The sequence below is a fragment of the Heliangelus exortis genome, chromosome Z (assembly GCF_036169615.1).
Source record: "Heliangelus exortis chromosome Z, bHelExo1.hap1, whole genome shotgun sequence".
NCBI lineage: Eukaryota > Metazoa > Chordata > Aves > Apodiformes > Trochilidae > Heliangelus > Heliangelus exortis.
Window position 1 is genome coordinate 4,646,718 of NC_092454.1, and position 26,229 is coordinate 4,672,946.

Below are 26,229 nucleotides of genomic sequence, written 5' to 3' on the forward strand. Positions count from 1 at the left end.
CTGAAAGCAGAAGTAATGGAAAAAGCAGAGCTGAACCACCCATAGCATCCTACCATGACAGCAGGAGACATACCTAGTGGGGAGAAGAGAGCTCAGCCTCCGGCATCCTTTGTGTGTGATAAACAGAGGGAATATGTAGGAAGCCATTCCTTGTCTAAATGGTGTCTTGTCTTCTCTTTTTGTGGTTTATGTTGGCCTCTGGTGTGCAACCAGAGTGAGAAAAAGGCTGTGGAAAACACCAGAGGCCTCACCTCCTGGGGGATCTGGAAGACCTGATGTTTTGTTGACGATGGGTAAGTCTTTGCCTGTTACAGTTTTCCCTATAATGTACTGCTGAGTGCCACAAAACCAAGGAGGTGTTAGAAAGTTCCCTCAGGCAAGATGATATCATTACAAACCTATGTGTGCTTTGGAAGGGTAGAAAATTACATCAGCAGTCAAACACAATCTTTCAAGGTAGAAAATGAGATTCAAACATCGTCTGTTCTTTCCACAGCCATGTGCCTCTACTCTGGAAAGCATCTCCTGATACGCATGCTCTCAGGTGGATGCAATTCTATGTCCCACACTTAAGATTTCCCTTTCCCTTTCCCTTTCCCTTTCCCTTTCCCTTTCCCTTTCCCTTTCCCTTTCCGCCTCTCCTCTCCTCTCCTCTCCTCTCCTCTCCTCTCCTCTCCTCTCCTCTCCTCTCCTCTCCTCTCCTCTCCTCTCCTCTCCTCTCCTCTCCTCTCCTCTCCTCTCCTCTCCTCTCCTCTCCTCTCCTCTCCTCTCCTCTCCTCTCCTCTCCTCTCCTCTCCTCTCCTCTCCTCTCCTTCTTTCCTCTCCTCCTTTCCTTTCCTTTCCTTTCCTTTCCTTTCCTTTCCTTTCCTTTCCTTTCCTTTCCTTTCCTTTCCTTTCCTTTCCTTTCCTTTCCTTTCCTTTCCTTTCCTTTCCTTTCCTTTCCTTTCCTTTCCTTTCCTTTCCTTTCCTTTCCTTTCCTTTCCTTTCCTTTCCTTTCCTTTCCTTTCCTTTCCTTTCCTTTCCTTTCCTTTCCTTTCCTTTCCTTTCCTTTCCTTTCCTTTCCTTTCCTTTCCTTTCCTTTCCTTTCCTTTCCTTTCCTTTCCTTTCCTTTCCTTTCCTTTCCTTTCCTTTCCTTTCCCTTCCTTTCCTTTCCTTTCCTTTCCTTTCCTTTCCTTTCCTTTCCTTTCCTTTCCTTTCCTTTCCTTTCCTTTCCTTTCCTTTCCTTTCCTTTCCTTTCCTTTCCTTTCCTTTCCTCCAAATGCAAGCATTTCATGTGGCTCAGTTTAGCACAACACTAAATGTGTGCAATTTTGCTGAAATTCCGAGACCTAACACCAATATTGCATGTCCTTTTTTGCACTGAGCAAGACTGGTTTTGTAAGGCTGAAAGTGAGGCCAGGTCTCCTGCTGACACTCAGGAGAATGGACAGCCAGAAGAGTTCTGTGGGCTGTAAGCCCTGCTGTTGTGCTTAATTTGGACATTTGTCCTCACTCTTCATTTCATGTCCTTTTATCTAATGACAATATCCCTGTGTGTAAAACCCTAACAACCCTATGACAAGGTTGTCTCAAACATTTGGGCTTCTTGGAAACCTCAGCCTTATCAACAGCTAGTGAGTTCTTGGGGCTAAGTGAGATAATTACATTTTCTTCTATGGAGCCAATTAGAGGCTGATAACACTATCACAATTATCTGATTAAATTTTTGCTTGCTGTCCTTTAGAATTACTTCCAGTCCACTTCAGACACTAAAAAGCAGTAATGTATGAAACAAAAGCAGTGATGTGAGAGCTTCCCTGGTGCTGTCATTGCCAAGAGACTGGGTGCCAAATTGTTCAGGTATTTTTCAGCCAAGAAACCTGGATTAGCCTGGAACCAGATTTATGAAAAATGCATGGGGCATAAGCAGGCCAAATAAAAATAAAATAAAATAAACAAAATTTGTAGGCTATTTTCGAGTGTCATTGTGCCTAGTCAGTGGCCCAGCCTATGTTCCAAGCCACCTTCATCATTGCACAAACCTCATCCATGGGACAGCTTGATTAGACAAAGTATAGTCAGCCTCCCAAACTCAACTTAGTTTCTCATGGGGCTAATCTCTAAGACCACTACATCCAATGAGTTTAATATTTAATTTTCATGCCAAGAGATAAAAAAAAAAAAACAAAGGAAGAAGGGAAAAAATAGAATAAAAAGGAAATTCCAAGCTATTAAACTGTGCTTTTGAGGATAAGATGTATGTGAGACCTCTCGGTGTGAGTTTCAATCTGAGCTGTGTTCTCTGTATAACTGTGATGGGACATAAGTCTCCTGAAGTTTGGAAATGCATGTGGTCAGACTTGCATTGACATCTTGGAGCCTGAGCAACATATCTGGGCTTCATGATGGCAATATCTGAACACCTCAGCTGTTATATTTAAATAGATAAAGATAACAACTAATATTTCCAGAGAAACACAGAGGCATAGAAAGGTGGGTAATCTGGTAATTTGATTTACCCAGATCCAATGGGAAATTTCTGACAGAGGCAGAACACAAGCATGAAGCCCACCTGGCCCATGGAGGTCTTCATATCTGCAGTTCAGCTTTCTGTACCCAGTCCAGGACTCTGAAAGTTCAAGCAAAGCATGCAAAGATCTGCTGCTCCTTCCAGTGAATGGAACACCGTTGCCCCAGGTCCCTCCAGAGCAGGCCTAAAGTTCTGTGGCTCTTTGAGTACACATTTTCAGTGCATCCTGGTTTGGATTGGAGCTTCAGAACCAGCTACACAATTCAGTTTGGCTGCTTGCAGAGACCCTGACCAGCTTCCTGGTGAACCTGACCCTGTACAAGGCTTGCAGCCCAACCCAACCCAACCTGGCTTCTGATTCCATTCTCAAATCCTTCCCATGCCTCCCATGTTTACTCTGGCAGCAGGTAACTTCAGTGCCCAAATCTCATAAAACCTGAAGGTGGTCCCAAACCGTTTTATTTGGTTTTGGATCAAGATTCAAATTTCCAAGCCTGTCTGAGTCCAGGATTTCTATTATTTGGCCTGCCATAGACATGAGGTCACCCTGGAAATGTGCATCTGGAAAACAGAAAATTTCCAATCATTCAAGAGAGGTTTTGGATTCATGGATACATCCATTCCTGCATCTAGTATTGGTATTTCAATATTTCACTACTGACTCTAAGTGCAATGAGGCATTTAGGTTTTACTACAGTGCTAATAGGAATGCTCTGAGTTAAGATATAGTCTTCAACAAAAAAAGAAAAAAATGCTCCTATTTTACAGGAAAGTTTACTAACATTTTCAAGGTTTTAAGACAATTTGTTACAAAACTGAGAGCAGGACCTGTAAATCCAATGTTTCATTAAGAGGGTGGAACATGCTAATAGAATAGAGGATATTGTCTGTTGGTGAATGCTATGAATCAATTTATTTTATTCTTGGGTACATGTTCATGGGAAATTGGGCTAAATTTCCTCTCTGTCAAATATAATACATATGGTTCTGACAACATCTGTTTTGTTTCACTTGCTAGAGCTGTGGGACTCTGGATTCAATAAGGTCTTTCCAATTCAAAGAATAAAAGCTCCCTGGAAAGCTAGCCAGGAGCCCCTGTTTTTACAATAGATTGCTTGGCTAGTTGCAATACGTTCAACTGAACTTTTTTTTTTTTTTTCCAGAGTTTGAGAGTGCTGTGTGAATACCAAGTACACAAACCATGATCAGCAGCTTCCCTTGGAAGGCTCTGTCTAGAAGCTCTTATTTGATTTGATCTTGTCTCAGGTAAATAAAAAGAACAAAGTGGAAATGGCCTTCAACCCACTAATTAATCACTTTCTTCTGTTAACTATTTCTCCTTCAGTGTTATTAAGTGGCAGCCTCAGAGGGTAAATAGGAAATTGTGTAAAGAGGCTTAAGTGCCATCTGTCCTTACCTTGCTAAGTTTCTTTTGCCCTTTGGAGTTATCCTCTTGGTCTTACTGTGTTGGTTTTTTGTTTTGGGTTTGTTTTGGGTTGGTTTTTTTCCCCCTTTGAAAGATATTTTTGTGCAATATGATTAAAATACACAGCTGGTCAATGAAGCTTGCCAGCTCCATAGCTGTTTGAAGGCACTCAGTGATTGCAAGCAAATGTGGCTACAGATGCACTGTTTATCCCTCGGTCATCAGAGTAACGAAGACAGCAATTGCTGTCACATGCAAAGCAATGGTGATTAGCAATAGTTAGTGTGTGTGTTGACTATTAGCAGGGAAGTATTTACTCATACAGCCCTGATGTGAACTTGCAATGAATTACAAGAAGTCTTTCCAAGAATAAGCCAGGAAGACTTCTATCTGGGAGTACACTTTCTGTTGGACTGGTTAGAAGCATGGTCTCCAGTTTTAATAACCTTCTTGTAGCCTACTTTTTGTTGTATTCACGTAATCAGTCATGTTTTGCACCTAGGTGTCATTGAAGTGGGAGAAAACCACAAAGCAAGATAGATTTAATTGCTTCATCTCCAGGATGTGGCTGAATGGCTTCTGCAGCCAAGTTGAAGAGTGACAAATCTGGTCACTGATTCTTACAAATGGTTCTGCAAAATGATTGTAGCCTCATTCACACATCTAGTTGCATCCTACTCCCTTTTATGTGATCTTTCTATGGCTGGGTGTTTGTTCCTAGTAGGTGACCTGGCACCAGCCTTACTCTTCAGATTTCCAGTTAATGTGGAAGGTCAGCTTTTGGGCAGCCTGAAATGTTGCAACAAAAGAGTTCTGTACTGCTGCAGGAAGACTAATTAGGTTGTGTTCAAAACTGCACAGCATAAATCTCAGAGTTCAGCACGACCAGTGCTCTCAACAACAGAAGAAGCTGAACAAGATTCTGAAAATCTTCATGTCCACTGATGGAGGTGGTATTTGTGAAACTTGGCAATTTTTAAGATTATTGGCCCTTATCTTTTGAGGTTAAACTGAACTGAGGTATTGTAAGTGTACAGTCACAAGCCATTGATGTCCTCGGTGATTTTTGTATGTTTTAGGTTGGATTATTGTTGAATAATTACATTACAATATCCAATCAAAGTCCTTGCAAAAGTTCAATCATTGCTGCTTCATTCCTGTGAATGTAGGTGGGGTGTTTAAAATCTCTGTACTTGCAGTGCAGTTGGAAAGCAGCAAAACTTGAGGAGTTCTGTGAACCAATAAAATCACCCTCGAATAAAAAGTGGCAGAATCAGTGAAGTTGCACTAATGTAATTGAGACTGCATCCAAGATACCAAGGCAGGATCCTTCCCTCTACCTTGATGCACCAGAGAGCAAAACCTGGACCAGAGCCTGTAATCAGTTTGAGCAATCTGTCAGATGCTTTGGGATGTGGAGGTGAAAGGTGTTATGTAAATGTCAGTCATCCTTTTCTGGAGCACCACATCCAGGCTGAGAAGCATAGCCTGCCAGAAACACTTCAGCAGGGTGTTTGGAGTGATCTTCTTGTGAAACATATTGCACCAGATATATGGATGTTTGTTGAGCATAATCATATAATTCTGCCTACTATAAATCACCTGACATGCTTCCCTTTGTCTCCCTATTTTATCTAATTTCCTCCAAGTTTTCTTTATTATGTAAATAAATAAAACCAAATAGCCATGTACTGAGGATATCTATTTATACAAAAGAGTTGTGATCCCAGCTCCCTAAAGCTTTTATAGAAAGTAACAGAGCAGAGTGAATCATGTAAACTGCGTGGTTTATTTGGTTGTGGGTTGCACTTTTTGGTTTGTGAAATGTTTATGAGCCAATCACAACATTCTCACACTCATTTTTTATTGAAAACAATCTGTGAAGTAAGCTCACACAGCTTTTGGGGAGTGCATTCATTACTGAGACTTCAAAAATCACAGGATCACAAAACTCACACAAAAACCTACTACTTACAGCAGTCACCTGGTTTTGTCACTGCTTCCTAATTGCATTATTTAATCAATTAACCAACAGAGTGTGAATTCTGAGTGTTGCACCCACAGATGTAGCTTGATGGTTGCTCTGAGGGATATTCAGTGTATCAGAAGACTTGAACCTAGGCCCAGAAAAACAAGTCAGTTCCAGGAGAGGGGATGGGCCATAAACAGCCTCTTCTATGGATGTTTTTCTTCCTTCAGGGAATATTTGTGACTTTGTGTTACAGGTTTGCTTTTCCACACACTAAAGCTTCTTGAAAGTGAGTGCAACAGCAAAGAAGGGACCATCCTACTGTCTGGGTCCTCTGTGCTACAAAGCACCTTTCTAAGGGAGAAGCTGCATACAAATTCCTTTCTCCAAATACCTGCAGAATATTTTTCCTGTAATGTGGCACCAAAGAAGGGACTCCCCTTCACTGGAGAATAGCTGGGCTAAGAGAAGAGGCAGATGTTGGCTGGCTGTGCCAAAAGAAGACTGCAAAGCTCAGGAGGGAGGAAAAGGCAATTTTATAGCTGAAGTCATAACACATGGGGAGACCATGGGGAAAGTTTTGGGCAGTGATGCTGCACTCCAGAGCTCTCTCTGCATGCTGTGCTTGACATGGCTACACTGAAAGGACAGTTCAGAGAAGTCCCAACACTGTCTTTCATATTTTTGCACATGTAAAGAGCATAAAATTCCTAAGAACTGCAATTTCTTTCTGAAACAGAGGCGTGGTTCTCAGCAATATCACCTAGAAATAGACCAACCTGTAAGGGTCACTCTAAATTTTGTACATTTATCATTTTTTATGTGTTTGTGTGCTTATGGAGTCTTTTTGCCTAAGGAAAGGAAAAAAGCCCAAGCATATAAGTTACAAAAAGGGAGATACAGGAAACAGTGGCTATTTCTGGAGTGGTCTTTTTGGAGCCAAGCTGAGTTGTTTTGATTTGATCTATTAAATAGGAAGGTCAAGAAAAGCAAGAGAAAAAAAAAAGATTCTTGTATCAGACAGTTCTGTAGTTGGAAGCACAATACTAAAAAGTTATTAGTAAGAAAAGATCTTTTCTGTTTTGCTTGTACTACTGTCTTTAGAAACCTATTTCCCCATTTAAAGGTTAAAATAGAAATAGCATTTTTGGACACAAATAATTTTTTTTCTTCCCTCACGCCACCAACACTCTTAGAATTAAGATTCAACTTTTTAACCTTGTTAACAGGGTTGAGAAGTTGTTAGATTATATTTTTTTAAGTGAAAAAATACCTAGAAGTAATAAAAATATTTAAGTAACTCCATAAATGCATATTCTTCAAAAATATCTTCTGGGCAAAAAGCAGCCTCTTAAAAATTAGAGGAAGATATGGAACAACCCCCTATCCTAGGTTTGAGCATTTATCACATACTGGCAATTTTAGAGAGTGATCATGACAACAGAGACCCTTACTGAAAATACAGTGACATTTAAAAAATCTTTTTATGGCTTCAACTTATTGGATAGAGTGAGGAAAATTGCAGCAGCTTTTCCTGGGGTACCTCCTTGTCACTGCCTCAGCTGGGACTTTAGCACTAAGCCTGAGACATTTTTCCTCATCCACAGTCTTAAGTTTCTCTAGAAGATGTTGAGAATGATGAGCACTTTGAGAACTGTAATATGAGTATCATAGGTACGTGAAAGAAAGAAAGAAATGGTAGTAGCTTTTGCTAAATACAATGTAAATAGCTCAAAGGGTACAATAAAGGAAATTGGTCATAAATTCTTAAGTGTTTTCAATGTTTGGATGTTAACGAAAAGACTCCAAAATAAAGTCAGACTTTGGAAATGTCTTAAATGTTCCCATTTCACGTAAACATGAAGCCATAAATTAACCATGGATTAGCCAAATATCCCAGCCACATCAATATGATCTTGTGTCACAGTTATCGGCCATATTAGAAGGATGAAGATAAATGTCAGCTTTATGTGAAAGGTATTCACCAATAAACTTTAACGTGAAATTTATGCAGTGATGTGCTCTGCTTCAAAAAAGCACCACCCCAGAGAGATAAAATCATGTTTCAAAACACATGCTTACATGAACTTGTAAAAAAAGCCTTGAACTTGCAGGAATTTGGCCCAGCCTCTCTCACCTAAATTCCCAGTGTCATTCCCAAAGCTCATCACTAGGATCCTGTTTAGAACACTTTGTTTTCTGAACCTCCCTTCCCATCAGAAGCAGGGGAGGGTGACACAGCCTCAAAATTAACCATGATACTGGCAGGCCAGGGCAGCATCCCCTCTATCTCCTGCTATCATTTACTGTAGTTAAGAAATTAGCACTCTCCTTGGTCGTAGTTTCTGCTCCCTCCATCATGAAAGAGGCTACCAGGAGGTTTACAGGAATGCTTTTGCCCCTGCTGCTGCCTCCAGAAAAGCAAGCCCTAAAGGAGAAAATAATAAGGCTTCTAGCATGAGCCATATGATTATCCTGAGCTAATATCTCCCACTTCCCCTGGAGTGCAGAACTTGTAACTATTACATTACTTTCATTTTTACATATGTAAGGAAAATGCCTTGATGCCCACAAGCTGTCAGTTAATGTCACAATGCTCTAACTCGGAGGCTGCAAGCATCACCTACTCCTTAAAATGCTAATGATCTGCCTCAGATGTGTGATCACAGAAGCCCATGAACTGGGCTGATCGGCAGTCATTTAGCATTTTTGTCTTAAAAATACCATCTTGTCTATTGTCCTTTTGGATTTGCAACTTCTTTGGGGCTAGGGGGCTTTTGGTTTGGTTTTGGGTTTTTTTGTCATTTGTTTTGTTTTTTGTTTTGTTTTGTTTTGTTTTTTGGTTTCTTTGGTGTTATGTTTTGACAATTTTTTGAGCTTCCCATGTCTTCACTAGATTAACTGGGGGGGGGAACAAAAAGAAAGAGCTCCCCTGTAAACATTTCTAATTCACAAAGGTAAAATCAGGAAAAAAACCATCATGGGATTACTGCAGAGACAGAGACATTGAACATCAGATTTATTCAATCTTCAATTTTCAGTGATGAGCACTCAGATCCATGTTTCAAGCTACCTGTCTTGCTGTGTCACAGAGAGGCAAAAAGTTGAACTTCTCCTGGAATTTCCAGATTCTGCTCCAGTGATTACAGTTCATTGTGCAACATACAGGGTCACGTGTACTGCCGGTATGAGAAGTTTATTTAAGTGATGGGACTGAGGTTACAGAACAAAGAAATCATTCCCACCCACTTCCTCCAGACCCTCCTGCCCCAGAGATAAATCCCTTAGTAAATATCAAATACCTGGTTGTTGGCTAGGTGCTGAGCAGCACAGAACCACTTTCAGGAACTAAATGAAAATTACAGGTACAAGACTCAGCACATTTGCAACTCAGATTAAGCTCAGTGTTTGGACCTCTCCTTGGTGAAGGTGACAAGTCAAGTAAAGCATTGACTTGCTTCTCAGTAAAAGACAATAATAACTAAATCAATAATCATGTTCTAGGATGCTGCTAGGGGAGTTTGAAAGGCCTTGCCTGCATTATCCTTCAGATGAGTTGTACTTACTAAGCACAACACACATTTTGGTTGTTGTACCTGTCAGAACTTTTATTAATTAGAGAGGTGGTTGCTGTTGACATTTTAACTTTAAATCCAAAATAACAAAAAACAACTAAACCAAACAAAAATTATTCTGTACAACAGGCTAATATGATTTTGAGATGGATATCTTTTCCTCTTCCCAGTGTCTAACTTAACTAGTCTAAGTGACCAATATCTCATTCACTCTGTTCCAGTGATTTTTTTTTTAATTATTATTTATTTTTTAAACTAATTATTATTTTTTTCTTCATGGCTATGCAGCTTCAGAAAAAATAAGACCTGAAGTTTCAAAGTCTTTCTATCCCTGAACTTTTGTTTGAGGTTCAGCACATGCTGTCCCCTGGATTTCCTGGGGCAAGTAATTGAGCATCCAGTGTATTTCACCTTTATTGTTAGGAAAAGAGGTGATAAAAGAATGTAGTCTATTCCTTAGGATTTTATGGTGTCATTTCAGTGAAGTTAGATGTTAACTACTTGCATGAAATACTTTTTAATGGAACACACTTTTGCCAGATGGGAGAAAATATGCTGCTTGCTCCTATTTTATATTTTTGCGTTTCCCTCAGGCTCCATCTATATTACAGCCATAATCTGATCCCCCAAACCCAATCACACCAAGCCTGCCATCCTGCCCCACTGCAGAGTGGTAAAAGTGCTCAAGCTAAAGGGGTCTAACCACATTTCTGAAGCAAGGTATGATGTTAGAGGGTACCTTAATAACCTTGGCTGTTCAAAGAGTTAGCAAGATCTAAAGGAACTGGTTAGCACCTCATCAGTCCTCCTGATTCAGTCACGTTGAACCATGTTTTCTAGCTGAGGTTGGTTGTATTTTGATCCAGGTTTTAGGTTCACATCTCTCAGTGTGCAGCTGTGTGAGCAATCATACTCAAGTGAGCACTGTTCCTGGTGATAATAAATGCTGCAGGGTCAAGGCCTCAGCAAAAAAATAGTGGTCCTTGTCACTTTTTCCCCTTCACAGGAGACAAGCTGGGGCTGTGATTTGGACCCATAAAACCCCAGACCAGATCCAAGATTTAACAGAGGTGATGGTATCAGTGTTCACGTGATTTTTCCCTCAAAACAGGAGAGGCACCCGAAGCCATGCAGGTCTCTGCCCCTAGTTGATTTATGGATCTAGGGTAGGGGAAAGATTTCATGAGTGGGTCATGTACTTATAATTGCATTTTCCTCGCATTTTTGGTTTGTAGATTGCTGTGACATCAAGACTATGGTTGCAAAGACTTAGCCTAGGGTTTGCCTATTAGTAGTTATGAGCATCCACTGCTTCCTGCAGTTAAATCTGCAGAAATAGGTGCCAAGTGCTTAGCAGTGCGAGCCCTAAAAGGATTTTATCTTCCTTAGCTTTTCATTGCCCAAGGCAACAAAATTGCCTAGAAATAGTTAATGGTGCTCTTTGCAAAGTCTTATTTTCCTTTTAAGGGTCATCGTTATCTCGATTTTAAGACTGAACTGAGATTTAAATTTAACTTCACATTATTGAGATGCAAATCACCCTGGTCTCCTAAGTACTATATGTCTAAACCATATTTTTCATCATTAAACTCTCTCTTTTTTTTTAAAGTGTTTCCCTTTAAGTACATTTTTCCATTAAACTAAATATATGTTTAATTTTTTTCTCCTCCAAAGGCAAGGTCCTTTCAACTCATGCCAGTGTTATTATTTCTCAAAACGAGTTTCATCTCAATCCATAAACATTTTATGCCAAGAATAATGCCGTTTTAAAGACAATAAGTGCCTATTTCTGCCTGAGGCCATCGGAAGCCCCGCAAAGGAAGCAGTAGGAATTAAAGACACTTAATCATATTTCCCCATTTTAACTGTTATTTTTTTACACTCTGAAGCAGTTTTTCTATCCTTGCTGAGTCCTATTGAATGCCATAAATCTTAATTAAAGATGTAATTTTTTTCTTCATGAAATCTGAGCTGGAAAGAACATTTCTTATTTTTAAGACTAGCACTATGTGCAGGCTCATAAAACAAACAAGACTTTTACACTCACAGGGTTTCAAAACCAGTTATTGCTGCCATCATGTTGAATTGGTTCCATAATTATTATTATTGTTGGGTTTGGTGTTTTTATGATTATTATTAATGCCTGAGCTTTGCATTTTCTATGCACAAGGCATCATGGAGAAAATAGTAACTTACTCAGTGTGTATATCTGTATGGAAAAAAGGAGGAAGGCTTATAGAAAGATGCCCATCAGCAAAGAGATTTGTTTATATTCCTTATAAGGTGGTGTGGTGCATTTTTTTTTCTTATTTGGTGCAAGAGCTTTTTCAGTTAAGACGACTTAAATAGCAGAACTTGTTTGGTGTAAACTTACAACAGCTCACTGAAGCTAAGAGAAATACTCTGCTTTGTACTGGAAGAAGTGCAACCTCTGATAATACAATTCTCCAGCTGTTCCACATACTTTTCCTACTGAGGGGAGGCAGATGAGTGAAGTTCTGCTGTCTTATGAATATGACTGGGAAGAAATAGGTACTCCATACCTCTCAAGATGAGACTGTATGTGGAGTAAATCCCTGTGGCTGAAACAGAAAGCAGTGCAGAGAGGTTTTGGTCTGAAACCCATGGAACTGAATGGGAAGATTTGTGTTGGTTCTCAGTAGCAATCTGTATTTGCTCTCTTTCAATGGCACCCACTGGAAGTAAATCATTTGACAGTCTCATTCTGAGTACTAAGGCATTTTTACAGCCTGCTTCAAAGTCACGGAAAATCAACAAGAATTTTCCCAGTAACTTCACTGCTTTTTTTGATTAAGGTTCTTACAGACTAATTGAGACAGATACCATCTTAATGAATTTGCCTTGCAAGGGGGACAGTAGAAAGCACTGACTACTAAGTTATGATGGCTTTCTAAGCACATTTCACCACAGAAACAGCCATTAAAAAGAAAACTATTACATTTAACAAATTACTGAGCACTCCTTGTTCAGAGGAAGTGGCAGTAGAGGCACACCCATAACGGTAGTCCATGTATCTACATCTCCCCAGCCTGACAGAAGCTGAAGAAACCCATTGATTTTCCTTGGGATAATTTCAGACTTCATGTTAAGGTTAGAGATGTGTTTACATACTAATGCATTTGTGGTCTTGCTGGTTGGTAATGAAAAGCCCATTTAAGTTTGGTCCTCGTATCTGGACTTTTTCCGATTAAACTACGTCTCTGTTTTTTGGAAAGTAAGGAAAAAAACCTGGAAGTATGACACACCAAGGAGCAAGCTAGTGGTTAAAGCTGTGAGCTAGAATTTGAATACGAGGTTCTTCCATCATTAAGCACATGAATAATGTTGCTCCTGTGTGTAATGCTGCTAAGTCAACAGTGAAATACTCATATGAAGAGACCTACCTATGGCTAAGTCCTTGTGGGAGTGCAACCTCATGCTCTCACCTTCTGCTGCAAGGTCACTGTGTTTCCACAGTTGCCAGGTCAACCGATGAGGCACCAGTGGTTTTTATTAGTTACTGTTCCTTAACATAACATAACCTTCCTCCATGAAGTCTGAATCTAAAGGCCATTGATTTACTAGCTGTGAAGTGATGTTTCCTCGCTGGCATCTAGTAGTTTATTTAAAACATGGTTTGGCCAAGAAAATCTCTCATTATTTTAGATTCACATCTCTGCTTTCACAGACATTCTGGAAGACAGCAAAAATGAAAAGAGAAAATATCTCCCATCACTGACTAAGCAAGAATATCAGTCATAACTTTTATTTTTCATAGGTTTCATACATGTATATATCATATCTCACCTCTACATGGGTACTGAATTTGGGAGAAAAGCAGGGAGCGCTTATGCTGTATAACAAATCAGTTCCTGTATTTGGTAGTTTCAATTTTATACATGATCATAATGATGTTGTTGGAGCTATTCTGAAGCTTCCTGGTGGAGAATCATAATTTTCATGCTTGCTATTTTTTATAAAGCACAAAAGGGCTATAATAGGGGGGAGGAACCAAGTTGGTAGCGTTTTTTCTCAAGGTGGTATAATATGGGGGAAAGATTCATAAAAGAGAGATGAAACTTTCTTCTGAGGACTCCTACTAGCAGAAGGAAAGACTGAAAGCATTCTTGGGTTATGCATGGCAGGGAGAAAGAATGGTTCCAAGTGGGATCACTTGATGGGGGGAGCTGGTTTGAGCACAGGCTAGATCTTCACAAAGTAGTTTTCACAACCTTTATAAATCCAAAAATCCAGATCATAAAATCTATGTGGACAGCCCCAGTGTTTAATTTCTTTAAAAAATAAATATCCAGGGAGCATTTGGTGCGTCATTGCTTCAACAGCCTCTGACTCCTTAGGAAGAGCATTTGATACCGAATGCGAGGTAATTTTTTTTTTCCTTATGTTCCTGGGACTTTGCTTCTGTGTGATCTTACAAGAATTTTAGAAGCCATTTTGCAAGCCCTGTTCTGAAATCTTCCAGACACTCAGCAGTCCATACACTATGAGCTGAAAAACACAGGGCAGGAAGACTTATCCAGTCTCCAGTCAGGTTTATTTGCTGTAACAGTGTGATTTGGAAGATCTGGGGTGTACAAGTCATTTAATGCAGGTGAGCAGGGAACTGACATAGGTAATTTTGGGTTATTTCAGTTTAATTTAATTTTTTAGTTCATGAAATATCTTGTTGAAAGCTTTTTAAATATGTTTTTGATTGACTGTTATGACACTTTAAAAAAAAAAAAACAGTGATGAAAAGGACCCCTCAAAATCATCAAATTAAGAAAACATCCTTTCACTACCTCTGACAAAGGTTAGTGAAATTTCCTTATGTTTTTCAGACTTTTGCTGTGTTGTTGTTTTAACAGCCATGCACTCACACACGCACATCCAGGTGCACATATCTACATATGTACATGTATACAGAAACACATAAATCTCTCTACATTTTCTTGTTCAAAGTTCTAAAGGTAAGTGGTGTGTACTGAGGTCAAGTACTCTTAAAGCTATGTTCTGAGGTGAGCTTAAAGATGGCTTTTCCATGTGTACATTTTGTGTACCTCTCACAGGTTGAAAGGGCAAATACAGCTTCTGGACTAGTATGGTTCTGTACTTTATTCCAAACCACTGATGCAGTAATCCTGTTGACACCAGATGGCTGCTTGATATCTGCAGAATTGTCAAATGTTTCTGATGAGTGTCTGCAACTGATGAAGTTAGTTCTTCTCCTGGCAGTCTGGTGAGGAAATCAGTGGGATTTTTCGTTTTCCTTTTTTTTTCTCTTTCAGTAAAGCTTCTGTTCCTTTGCAGTTGTGAACCTGGTACTGCTAACCAAACCTAAGAAGAGTATTACTGTTTTCAACAGGGATTAGAATATGCCTCAAAACTGAGATAATTGTACCTGTCTGGGTGGAGAACCTTAACTTACAGAAGTTTACTCACACTTACTCTGTCTTGGTAGGAATTTTATATAGGGTACAGTATCAAGTTATTTACTAAATTCACTAGCACTTAAGAAAAATATACTGTCATTCAAGGACAGCATCATACCAGAAAACACGATCTAGACTCTACTAGGTATTAGAATTAGTTATTACAATACAAAATATCCTCTCTGTTTTGACCTCAAAAGAAGATGAATATACAGTGCTAGACTTGGATCTGCTGTGGTTTGAATTAAAAAAGCAGAATCTCAAAACTCATCAGACTTGACAGATGCTGGGATTCAGATTTGCTCTGGTAGCTGAAGTTTATGGCTCAGGTCCATTATGTTAACTTTATAATAACATTATGTTAACTTTAAAAAAAGACTTCCCAGAAACCTTATAGGCAAATTATAGCAAATAATTATCAGTTCCTAGCTCAGTCTTTTTTTCAGTGGATCTAAATAGTTTAAGTAGTTTAATTACATGATTATTTATGCAATAATATCTTTGTCAAAGTTAATGTTTTATTAAAGAAACAACAGTTTTCTGATAATTAAATAACCTCTTGCTAAAATTATGCATTCATACTGAGAAATGACTGCTTTGCCTTAAGTGGGAACAGACATATTTTTACAAGCCTGCGAGCTGTTTGTCTGCACTTCTGAACATAAGAAGCTCAGCCTCCAAATGAACCAAAGGCCACCTCTACCTCCTGGTGAAGGCAGTGGAGAGAGTTGTTGACATCAGTGAGAAGGGGATCATGCTGCACTGCTGGGGAGGTGAACAGTCCCCAGCTGCACAAACAGACAACCATGTTTGCACATGTACCAGAAATGAATCTGATTTTCTGAGTCAGGTCCAGAAATATGCTGTGCATCTGACAATCTAGACTGCTTAAAAAAAAAATAAAAATCATCTATATATACCTATAGGAGTCAACTTAAGAGAGCTAAGTTGTGTAGAAAAGATCTCAATTCCAACAAAAATATATGCTAATCTTTCATTATTTCACCCTTTTAATTAGCATATTCCTACCACCTGCTCTTTTAGGTCTCAGTCAATTTCTTAACCAAATAATGCCTTCTGGAAAATGCTATTTCATATCAGGTGAAAAAGTGTTCCGGGGGTTGGGTTATCCAGACATTCTGGGCAGGTAGAGGTTGAACTGTTGCTGTCATGTAAAAATTTTCATTTCAAGAAGATAAAAATATTTTCTTCTTTGACTTTTTTTCCTAAGTAGATTTTCAACTACTTCTGTGAAATGTAATGCAAATGGTATTTCAGCCAGTGTACATGCAATATGTATACATATATACTGCATTCTTACCTTCTGTAAGTAAAAAAACCCATTATTTATTTCATCAAAAAGTAATGATTTTGTGGTTCTAACTAAAATATTTCAAAGTCTTTTTCATTTTACTGTGATTCAGAAGGGAGAAAAGAAAGAGATTTTTACAATATTAGCGTTAAATGCAGACTAATATGGGTCTCTTAAATGCTCTTCCACTCGATGTGCTTCACCTGCTCACTGATGTCCATGATGGGACCATCATGCAGAACCCTGGAACTGGAGAAGTGATCTAGATGGAGGGCAGCAACCTCTCTTCCTCCTGATCCTGCTGCCTGACTTTGCACCATTAGACCCAGTTATTGTGCAGGAACTAGTTTATTAATCCCATATAAGACCTATCTGGAGAGTTTAAACCAGGCTGTGGCCTCTGGCAACTGAAGAGAAAAAAGTGGAACTCAAGCCATGTGTAACACTGCTGCCTGTCATTAACCACCATCATCTGTCTCCAGAGCACTCTGATACCACACACCATGCCTCTGGGGACTGCAGATGTGACAGGAACTGTTGTGTTGGGTTTATTTCCCATCTGCAGGAACTGTGACATTTATCTGTTTTTTGTAACAGTTAAGAATGCAGCAAGCTGCATGGACCCTCCCCTCTGGTTTGTGAGGTGCAAGAAAGTTGGGTGAATTCCACTCATCCAGTTAGGGTGGTGCTCAGGACAGCTTTGAGTAAGGTGAGAAAATGTGAAGAAGTGTGGCTTGTGGTGTTCCCCTATCAGAGTTGATGTTTCAGCCCTGTGCAAAGGAGCAGCTCAGCTTTGAAGCTATTCAGACATCGAGGTGGGGGAAGTGGCTAACACAGGAACTTTTGCTATATATTTTTTTCAAGGCAAGATGACTGCATAGACCACAGAACGCTCAGGTGTTAACCTACTAGCAGTAACCATTCTAGTCACCCGGAGTTGCACAATCCATTTTGAAGGCAATAAAGCCTTACATTCCTGACAGGAAATTGTCACAGATGTAATTATACATACAGTAGAGCTAAATTCCTTTGCAATATGTATTACCACCCATCAGTTACAATAATCCTTGTACAGATACAATCTGTTCCCTGATAAAATGCAGAGGTTTGTAACACTCTATACATTGCTTTCACAGAGAAAGCCCTGCCTGTGACTCAAGGCCCTTTATCCACTTTAATTGTTATTACTTGTAGCTGCATGGTACCTGGGGGATAATTATTCTCATATTGTATGCTCTGAAAGGGCAGAAGCTGTTCAGGCAGCTGAATTGGTAAAATGAGAACTAATGGTCTGGATGGGGATGGATGGGGGATGGGGGATGGGGGGTGAATTCTAGATGGGGTAGAGCTTGTCCACTCCTACACCAGTTCACTTACTGATTGAAAGGCCACCTGTGAATTGAACCACAGAATAATTCAGCCTGGAAGGGACTGCTAAGGGTCATCTATCCCATATTTTTCTGTTGTATGGGGTTAGCCCATCCCAGACACTGGACTAAACTTTTGGAATTTACTGCCAGCCCATTTTTCCAGGCTATTAAAGTCATTCTGTATAAGAGTCTTGTCCAACAGCGTATCAGGTTCTTAGTCCAACTCATTATCATTCACCAGCTTGCAGCAGGGACAGCAGCTCAAATCCTTTGTCTTTATTCAACAAAGAAGTTGTTGAACAGTGGTGTTGTTCCCAGTAGCAGTCCTGAGTCATGCCACTGGAAGTTGGCCACATCTTGGAATTTTGTACCACTGACCACCACTCTGTAAGCCTGGAGATTCAGCTTATCTGCCACATCCACCATAGAATATTTATTCAGTTTATATCTTGGCAATTTGGATACAAGTATATTCTGGGAGACTGTGTGAAAAGTCAAGATGTACAACCCCTGCTTGCTCACCGCTTTCCCCTAGAGACATCATTCAGGTCTTCTCCACAAAATATATTAATTTTGTAGAATATGCTGATGCACAGATGACTGGATTTATCACTGATTTATAGGGTTACAATGGAGGATATTGATTCAGTAAATATGTTTTTCTCAAGAGTTTTGAATAGTTTGTGTCTTTCACAGGGGTAAGGACTATTTTGTACATGTTGGTCAGACTAGGTACAATGCATATATTTGTGTAAGAGGGCTGGATCCCAACAGCACCCTGATTTGTTTCTGTGTGCAAGGCACCATTCTAACCACCCTTAGTTTACTCTCTTTTTGGGCATCCTGTCCATTATTTGAAATAAGGCTTTAGTTTGTCAGCCTACTACACTGGCATGGGTCAAGATTCCCAACCAAAAATATTGCCTCAGTTTAACTAAATCCAGGGCTTACCACATGTTTTAGTTAAAGAAAAGCAGCTCAGCATTTAGATCATCTTTCTTCTTTCAGCTGCTGCCCCTTGCCTGGCTTGTAAATTAAGAGCTCTTCTAACCATTGATTTTCCTCCCCAGTACTAGGATCCCAAGGGGACACATCTTGCTGGGTTTATTCTTGAGGAGGCCTATTCCACTGCTGCACAAAGCTGGCGTTGTCAGGAAGATTTAGCTCCCAATGATAAAACATTTTTCATCGTGAATTCTTCTCATCATGAGGAGCTTACAAATCCTAAATCACAGTGGGGCCACCACTTCTTTTGCTCTCAGTGCACAACCGTAACTCTTCTACCTTAACTATCAGAGGAATGCTGTCTATGCCTCTTATCATGCCTAGGTCAGAGGTGAATATCTGAGCTTCTAGGTCATGGTGATACGAAGTGCTGTGAAATATGGTAATAACAGTCTTTCAGGAATGTCTGAGGCCACTCTGTAAATGTATAAGCAAGTCCTTCAGACTGTGTTTTCTCTTCCACTACAGATGTGATGCTACCTTCAAAAAGGAGGTTAAAATCCTTCTGAAAGAAGCTTCTGTGTTTGGGGTGGCGAGGGGAAAAGGGATGGATTTTAGCTGTTGATAGTAGTGGGGAACAGCTGGGAGGTGAGTTTGCATAGCTGTCTCTGCTGCAGTTGATAGTCTGCAGTTGAGCCTTGCAGGCTTGATGCAGGTCACTAATGTAAATAGACACTGATTACTCCTGGAGTCATTCAGTAACCTTTCAGCACTCCTTCTCCTTAAAATAAAGAGCTCTTTGTTCATGGGGAGAAAAATTAAAACAAGGATCTCATCCATGAGCAAAAAGCTTCTTCTAATTATCAACTACCTTTCCATGAGATAAGTTTTTGTTGGTTTGTTGTTTTTTTTTTCTGCTGGACTTCTGGCTTCCAGTCTAGTCCCTATTACATTTCTTTAAATTAAAAAAATAAAAGGGAAGGTGACTTGCAAACAGTTTAAATAACCACCCCTGGCCTCCACAAGAAAGTGTGTCTTTGGGGGGTGTTTTCAATCTTTCTGGAGCATGGATAAATCTTGTGTGTGGAGCATCAAGGTAAATGACAATACAGTGCAGAGGAGCTTCCCTGGCAGGCAGCTGGGGAAGGCTGGAGGAGCAGATGAATAAAGTGCTTTTTATTCTGCAGAGCATGGGGAGCACTATGCGTGCATGGTAATTAGAGAAAGGCCAGCCACTGCCGGTGTGTTCTGAACCCATAATAATTATAATAGAAATACAAAACACCGCGAGATGGAGCATGATTTCCTATCGCCAGGCGAGCACTGAGGCTGTGCTTGCCTCTGGCTGCAGAGACCAGGAGGCACAAATGAGGCTTTTCCTCTGTGGATTTAGGTAATGGGCAAGATGTGAAAAGAACCTAATGCTGTAGACAGCTTTGCTGAAGCACATCCAGCTTGCTCCCTCAAAAATCTTTTGTATTTCCCTAACCCCAAAACAAATTAAAATAAAGGCATGCATTGTGGTGGTGTAACAAATGTACTGCAATAATACTGTGACACAAAATTTAATATTCGCTCAGCAGCAAATAGGAGCCCCTTCATCATGCTCTGCTCAAAACTCTTTTGGTCTCTCTCTTCTCCTTTCTTCTCTTTCTCCCCTTCACCCACTGTATCTGACCCCTCCTCTCCAGAATCCTTAACATCCAGAAACTTGTTCTCTAATTACTGCTGTTATGATTTGCAATCTGTCCAGTGGTGCTAGGAAGTGAAACGCAGCCTTTTCAAGTGTGGAGGAGTCAATCTGGCTCCAGACAAAACAGAGAGAAGTGTTTGCAGCTAATTCGGAGGTTTGGTGATGACAAGCCCAATCAAGCATAGATGGTCTGCTGTTGAGTGTGCAGCAAAATCTGGGGGTCACCCTGTTAGAAGGGAGATTTTATTTTATATTTTATTTTATTTTATTTTATTTTATTTTATTTTATTTTATTTTATTTTATTTTATTTTATTTTATTTTATTTTATTTTATTTTATTTTATTTTATTTTATTTTACAGTTCTTGTTTATCCTCTACTTATTTGATCACACCCACCAAGGAAAAAAAAAATAGGAAGGGGAAGGGAAGGGAAGGGGGACTTGTCCCTGGACAATTTTAAAGTCTGTTTTCAATCAAACTGATTTTTTTTTTTTCTTTCCCCAAGGTCAGTGCTCCTCCTGCTCTCCTAGCCCTGCTTCCTCCTCCCCTTTTCTGAGCTCTACCGCCAAGTTATTTTTTTAAGGGTTGTGACAAGAGGCTTTGCAGACTTCAGATCTTTGATGTCATAAAGTGCAATAGGATATATAAGAAATATGAGGACAAGGGAAATATAAAGGTCTCAGGCCTGGCTGCTTTTGTAACATTTTCCACTGAACACTAATTCTAACACTTACAACAATATTATTAAATAATACAGCAGTAAAAGAGAATAATAACAAAATGTTAGAGATTTAGAGCAATATGAAGAAAAAATAGATTATAGAGTAATTGAATAGCAAAGAAAATGTGGGAATTAATCCAAGTTTTCATTTAAATTTCTGACAGAATCTGAAAATAACAGCTTTTAAGACCAAAACCAGACCTTAAACTATATGCATCTTCAACCTCCTGTCTAACAAATCTTGAAAATATCATCCATCTTTTTCAAAGGTTAAGAAATAGTAATTTAATTTCTCATTTCCAATCATTATGTTTTAAAAAATGGGGGAGGGAGGAATGAAAAGACACAAAAGAGCTGATGTAAATTTTCCCCAGTGTTAGAATTTACAGATGTAAATCTTGGATTCTTTGGATCACACTCATATTTGTCCGGCTACTGTGACAACCTGCTCCTTACCATGCAGTCCCAAAAAGTTATAGCTGGGAAGATCTATTGCATGTAATTTGCAGGAAATCAACCCCAGACCCTTGTCCCAATCCAAGCAATTTGGGAGCTTGTGGATAGGCTCTCATTCTGTACCTGACATCAATGGAAAAAGACCTGACTCCTACCTCTTGCTTGAAGGTGTTCACCAGCCCTGCAGGGCAGAAAAGTTGTGGATATCATAGACACTATGGATGGATGACCCCAAACCTACTTCTGTAAAGAGCAGGTGAAATAACGTGCAAAACCCAAAAAACATGGCTGTGAATCTCTCCACATACTGTGTGTGTGTAACTGTAAATTAAGATTTCTGTTTTCCTTATGCTAATAATGTCAAACCAACTGTATGAGTGTGGGAATCATATGTGTTCCCATGCTAATTGATGCTGCTCGAGTTGCTATGACTGAAATGTTGAGGGGTGTTCTAGACTAAACAAGAACTTCCTTGGATATTGAAGGAGTTATGGCAAAGGTGGTGGATATATTTCATGTTTAACTAGGCTATTCCACTGGTGTATGTAACTTACTAATGTGTCCAGTTGTGACTGTGGGCAAAATTATCTTAAACTGGCAATATGCAATCACAAAGTGATATTGCCATACAAATTGCTGTATATAACATTTCAGATGTCTGGACATATATTTAGTCATAGAGGTACAAAATGAAAGAAAAAAAGACACTTTTCAACGTGGAAAATAGTGATTTGTGCTTTAGCAAGCTGTCTTTCATGCCCAAAAGGAGGAAAAAAAGTGGTATTTTTTAGCTCCTTTATCTAATTAATAAAGCAAATGAAAAATTACATGTGATCAGCTGTAATCCTTTTTAGGAGATATATTTTAGTGCAAGAAAAAATTTCAAACACACACACTCTCCAAGTGTTTCACAGAATAGTACAATTGGGAAGGAACCTCTGAAGTCAGATCCTCAGCTCAGAGATAGACCTAAGCAGATCAGATAGCCTGAATCTCTAATGAGGCAGTAGACATCATCAGTACGACTTTATCTCTCAAAACAGCTCAATTTGCAAATCATTCCTGGTTTTGAATCTAATGCCTCCTTGGCCTCACTGTAGTCTGTAATGTGCCAGTGCTGAGACCTCCTTAGCAAGGAGCAGGAGACCAGCACTGGCTCTGAGAGGCTGCTCCATGTCACCATCAGAGAGAGGAAATGCCAAGCTACCTTAGCATTGCTCACTCAGAAATGACAATTCTTTCAGCTTTAGATATATAAATTGCAAGTGAAGTGGTTTCTTCAGGCTCCTCTTTAGTCAGTCAAGAAAAACTGGTCCATCTGAGAGACTTTAGATGTCAGCTTTAGGATCTCATGAGCCGCATCTTAAAGCTCATCTTTTTCTCCCCTGGCTCTAGGGGTGGTACCTGGTGTGGTACCTGTAACACAGCAGGGACATTCATCTGATTATATAAGGGTATCCACAAGACATGTATCTTTATCACTTCCCTAGCCAGGCACTTTTATAGTCAGCAGAACAGAGGACATGATTCAACTCATTCTAAAGCACATGTCTGCACAGGTAGATGAACTGCTTAAAAACTATACTGGTTAAATCTCCACCGATAAGAAAGTGAGACAAAAAATATAGATGCATGAAATTAATTGGTTATCCTATTTTCATTGGCTAAATTTGATCAGATATATTACAGTCCATACATCTGGAATGTTACTGAGGTCTGGATAAGATATGCTTGTAGGCTGAGTCAGGAACTGTCTCAGACAAATGTCTTTTAAGACATTAAAATTTCAGTTTTACAGCCAAGATAGAAATCTCACTAAAAATTCTTGATAGCCTTAATTGGGAAAATACTAATTGAGCTGCATATCTTGTTCAGGTATACTTTTTTTTTAATGTTAAAGAAATGAACCTGTTACAGATTTAACTGATTCTCAAGAAAGTAAGTCAGAAGTCCTCACAGAAATCCCAGAATGTGGCTGAGGAGGGAAACAGCCACTGTAACTCTCATAGTTGTCATGATTTTTTTCAGCTTCCACTCCTAATGCGTTAGAGTTGTTTCTGCTGACTGGAATATTTGGATACAACTCACTTAAAGTAGGGATTATTTTCTTATTCTCATTCTCATGAAATAGAAAGAACTCCACAAAACACTGCTTGTTCCTTCAATGTCTTGAAGAGTACCCAAAACATGTATGGCAGAGAAAGGGAGAAGGTTATTCCTGTGTGCAGTATTTCTAAGAGTAGCCCTTATTTCTTCTTGAACTCCAAGTACTTAAGAGATTAGTTTAAGCCATGAAGAAGGAAGGAGTGCTTTGGTATGGTAATAGCAAGAATTGCACAAGATTAACTTCTGAGTATGGTGGTTTTGAATGTGGAAAAAAAGAAATTCAGGTTAAACCAAAAGGAAATAAAGACGCACCTCAATAAAGCTGAAGCTGTGAGACTCTGGCTCTCAAACCTGCCCACAGATTGAACTTATTTTAAATAAAGTGCCATAGGATACTGCCAAATTTCACTTCCTGGAGAAAGGAAACTGAAGTAGAAGCTGAGACACTGTTTTAACCTAAAAGTTTGGACTGTGTTCTGATTCCATAAAAGCTAATTTGCTCAGCAGTTGCTTTCTCCTGAGCTCATTCAGCTTTATTTATGACTGCAGCATTACCTACAACAACAGAAAACAAAACTCACATCAGAATAAAACTGCTGTTTAGGGGAAGATGTTTAAGATACTGATCTATTTCTTAAGAAATTGGGTAACTGTCATATGAATAGGTAGGCATTTGTTAGTGGCTTTTCATTGAGCAACTTTATTAGCTTTTTATGCTATTTAATGTTATGATAAATGACTTACCAGAAGTTATTAATTAAAGAATTAAAGACTCATTACTTGTTAGTAATGGGGCATATGGGAAGAGGAAAGGAGTAGGACTTTATTATTAACAAATTTCAGGGAACAGTGAGTAAATTGGATAAACAGAGGAAATATACATCTGGCTGCTCCCATTTGTTGTATAAATCATTTGACAGTTTATACTTGTTGCAGGAATCCTATAAATACTTGTGTATATCCAAATATTTTAACATACTAGTATTGTTGGCTGGTGGTAAAAATAATCCTTTCCATAGCCAGCTTTATGAAATCAGGGCTTTCTCAGAGCTCCTGAGTGTACATCTGTCTGTACTTAGCCACACATTAAACCCACTGTGTGAATGGTCATTTCACTTTGCTACACTTTTAATAGTGCTGATTCCAAGTGATTTGCTCATTAGTGGGCTGATTATACTGTGTCATAGTGAGAGAAGGAGATGACCCTCAGTGTCAGTGACCTCTCTGCTCACCTATTGTGTCACACCTTTAGGGAGTGATGCTCTGAACTTTCCACTGTTCTACCATGGTCTGGTTTATCTCATGTTTATCCAGAAGCTGAGGCTGCAATTAGTGACCAGGGTTTCATTTGCTCTCACCTGCCTTGAGGTGCCTATAATGCATCTGTGCCTGAGCCTGGCTTCTAGGTTCCCATTAGTCATTACCTGGATAAAAGAGGAAATTGAGGGTTTAATTAATCTCATCAGAAATTATGTCTAAATGTAGCCAGAGGAATTTGCTCCTGAATGCTACTGATAATAGCGTTAGATTTCATTTAGCTGGAATGGGAACCCAGATAACCTGTATGGATAGATACTGATCTCACAGATGTCTTCAGTCAGGAGGATGGAATCTCACCATGTTTTTATATGCTAACGTTTTCAGATGGTGCCTATAGTGGCCAAACAGTTCTTTTGCAGTGTAAATGTGGGTTAGTTGAGAATGCATTGGAAGTAAACCAGTCTGATGGGGTCTTGAAATACTGTCAAGTTCACCCTCTGAATGGAAGCGTTGGTACAACGAAGGAAAACAACTATTTTGGATAGCTCTTTTTCCAGATGACTTCTGCATTGTGCTTTCCCTGTCTTTTAGGAGTGTTTTCTTTCTCTAGGTTCTACCTAAGTGTGATGCTCAGAAAGCATTGCTTTACTGCTCTCATAAAGTAGAAGCAGTTCTGGTCACATACAGAAGCAAGTATGTCTATGGGGCCAGTGGGTGGTTTAGACCTTCCTTTAGGACTTCCAGTCAGAGATGCAAAGGAGAGAGGTGGAGAGGGACTCAGAAGCCTCAGAAGAGAGGCTCAGAAGCCTGCTGGGACTCTGCTTTAAGGAAAAGAGTGAGTAGATTTCTAAGGGATTTTGTAGGGAAAATTGAGATGTGCGAATAAAATCTCCGATGGAAAATCCGACCTTAGATCTTAGAATTCTGCTGAAGCTCACAGCAGGTCTCAAAGAGACCTGCTTGATAATTATTTATAATGAACAAAGTTATAAAAATGTAGTCAAAGGAATCAGCATAGATTTTGATCTTTGTCCAAAGAGAGAGTGAGACTGTTGCTTGATGCTGTTTCAACAATGTGATGGAAAGGAGAATGCTGGGCCATACTGGACATTTCTTCCCCACCACAATATTATTAAAACTTTTGGAAAAAAGCTAACAAGATCAACAACAGCTTGAGTGCACTGAAATCTGAAAAAGTCCGTCGGGTTTACATTTTGTCTAATTACACAGGATGTCAGCTAGGACAAGGAGGAATTCTGTGTTCAGCAATGAAAATAATTTCTGGTTACTGGGAAGTGTTTTAGCCATGTCTCTTCATCACAATCAGAAACTTTCATGTGGCCAACTGAACCATTCGATTTGTTGACAATTTCCAAGTACATCTATATGGAGGGGGAAAAGTGTACACAGTAAAAGCTCAGAGATTAATTATTAGTAAGAAAATAGGTCTTGAA

General features: G+C 39.4%; 1 long non-coding RNA gene across 1 annotated transcript in view; it reads left to right on the forward strand.

The window, feature by feature from the left end:
- The window catches only part of LOC139789501 (uncharacterized), a 33,975-nt gene extending 13,175 nt beyond the window's left edge, over positions 1–20,800 (forward strand). Inside the window, exons 2-4 of the long non-coding RNA XR_011723188.1 lie at positions 214–297; positions 3,681–3,775; positions 20,738–20,800. This is a non-coding gene — a long non-coding RNA (uncharacterized lncRNA). The remainder of the gene's footprint in view (positions 1–213; positions 298–3,680; positions 3,776–20,737) is intronic.
- Positions 20,801–26,229: the final 5,429 nt, after the last annotated feature.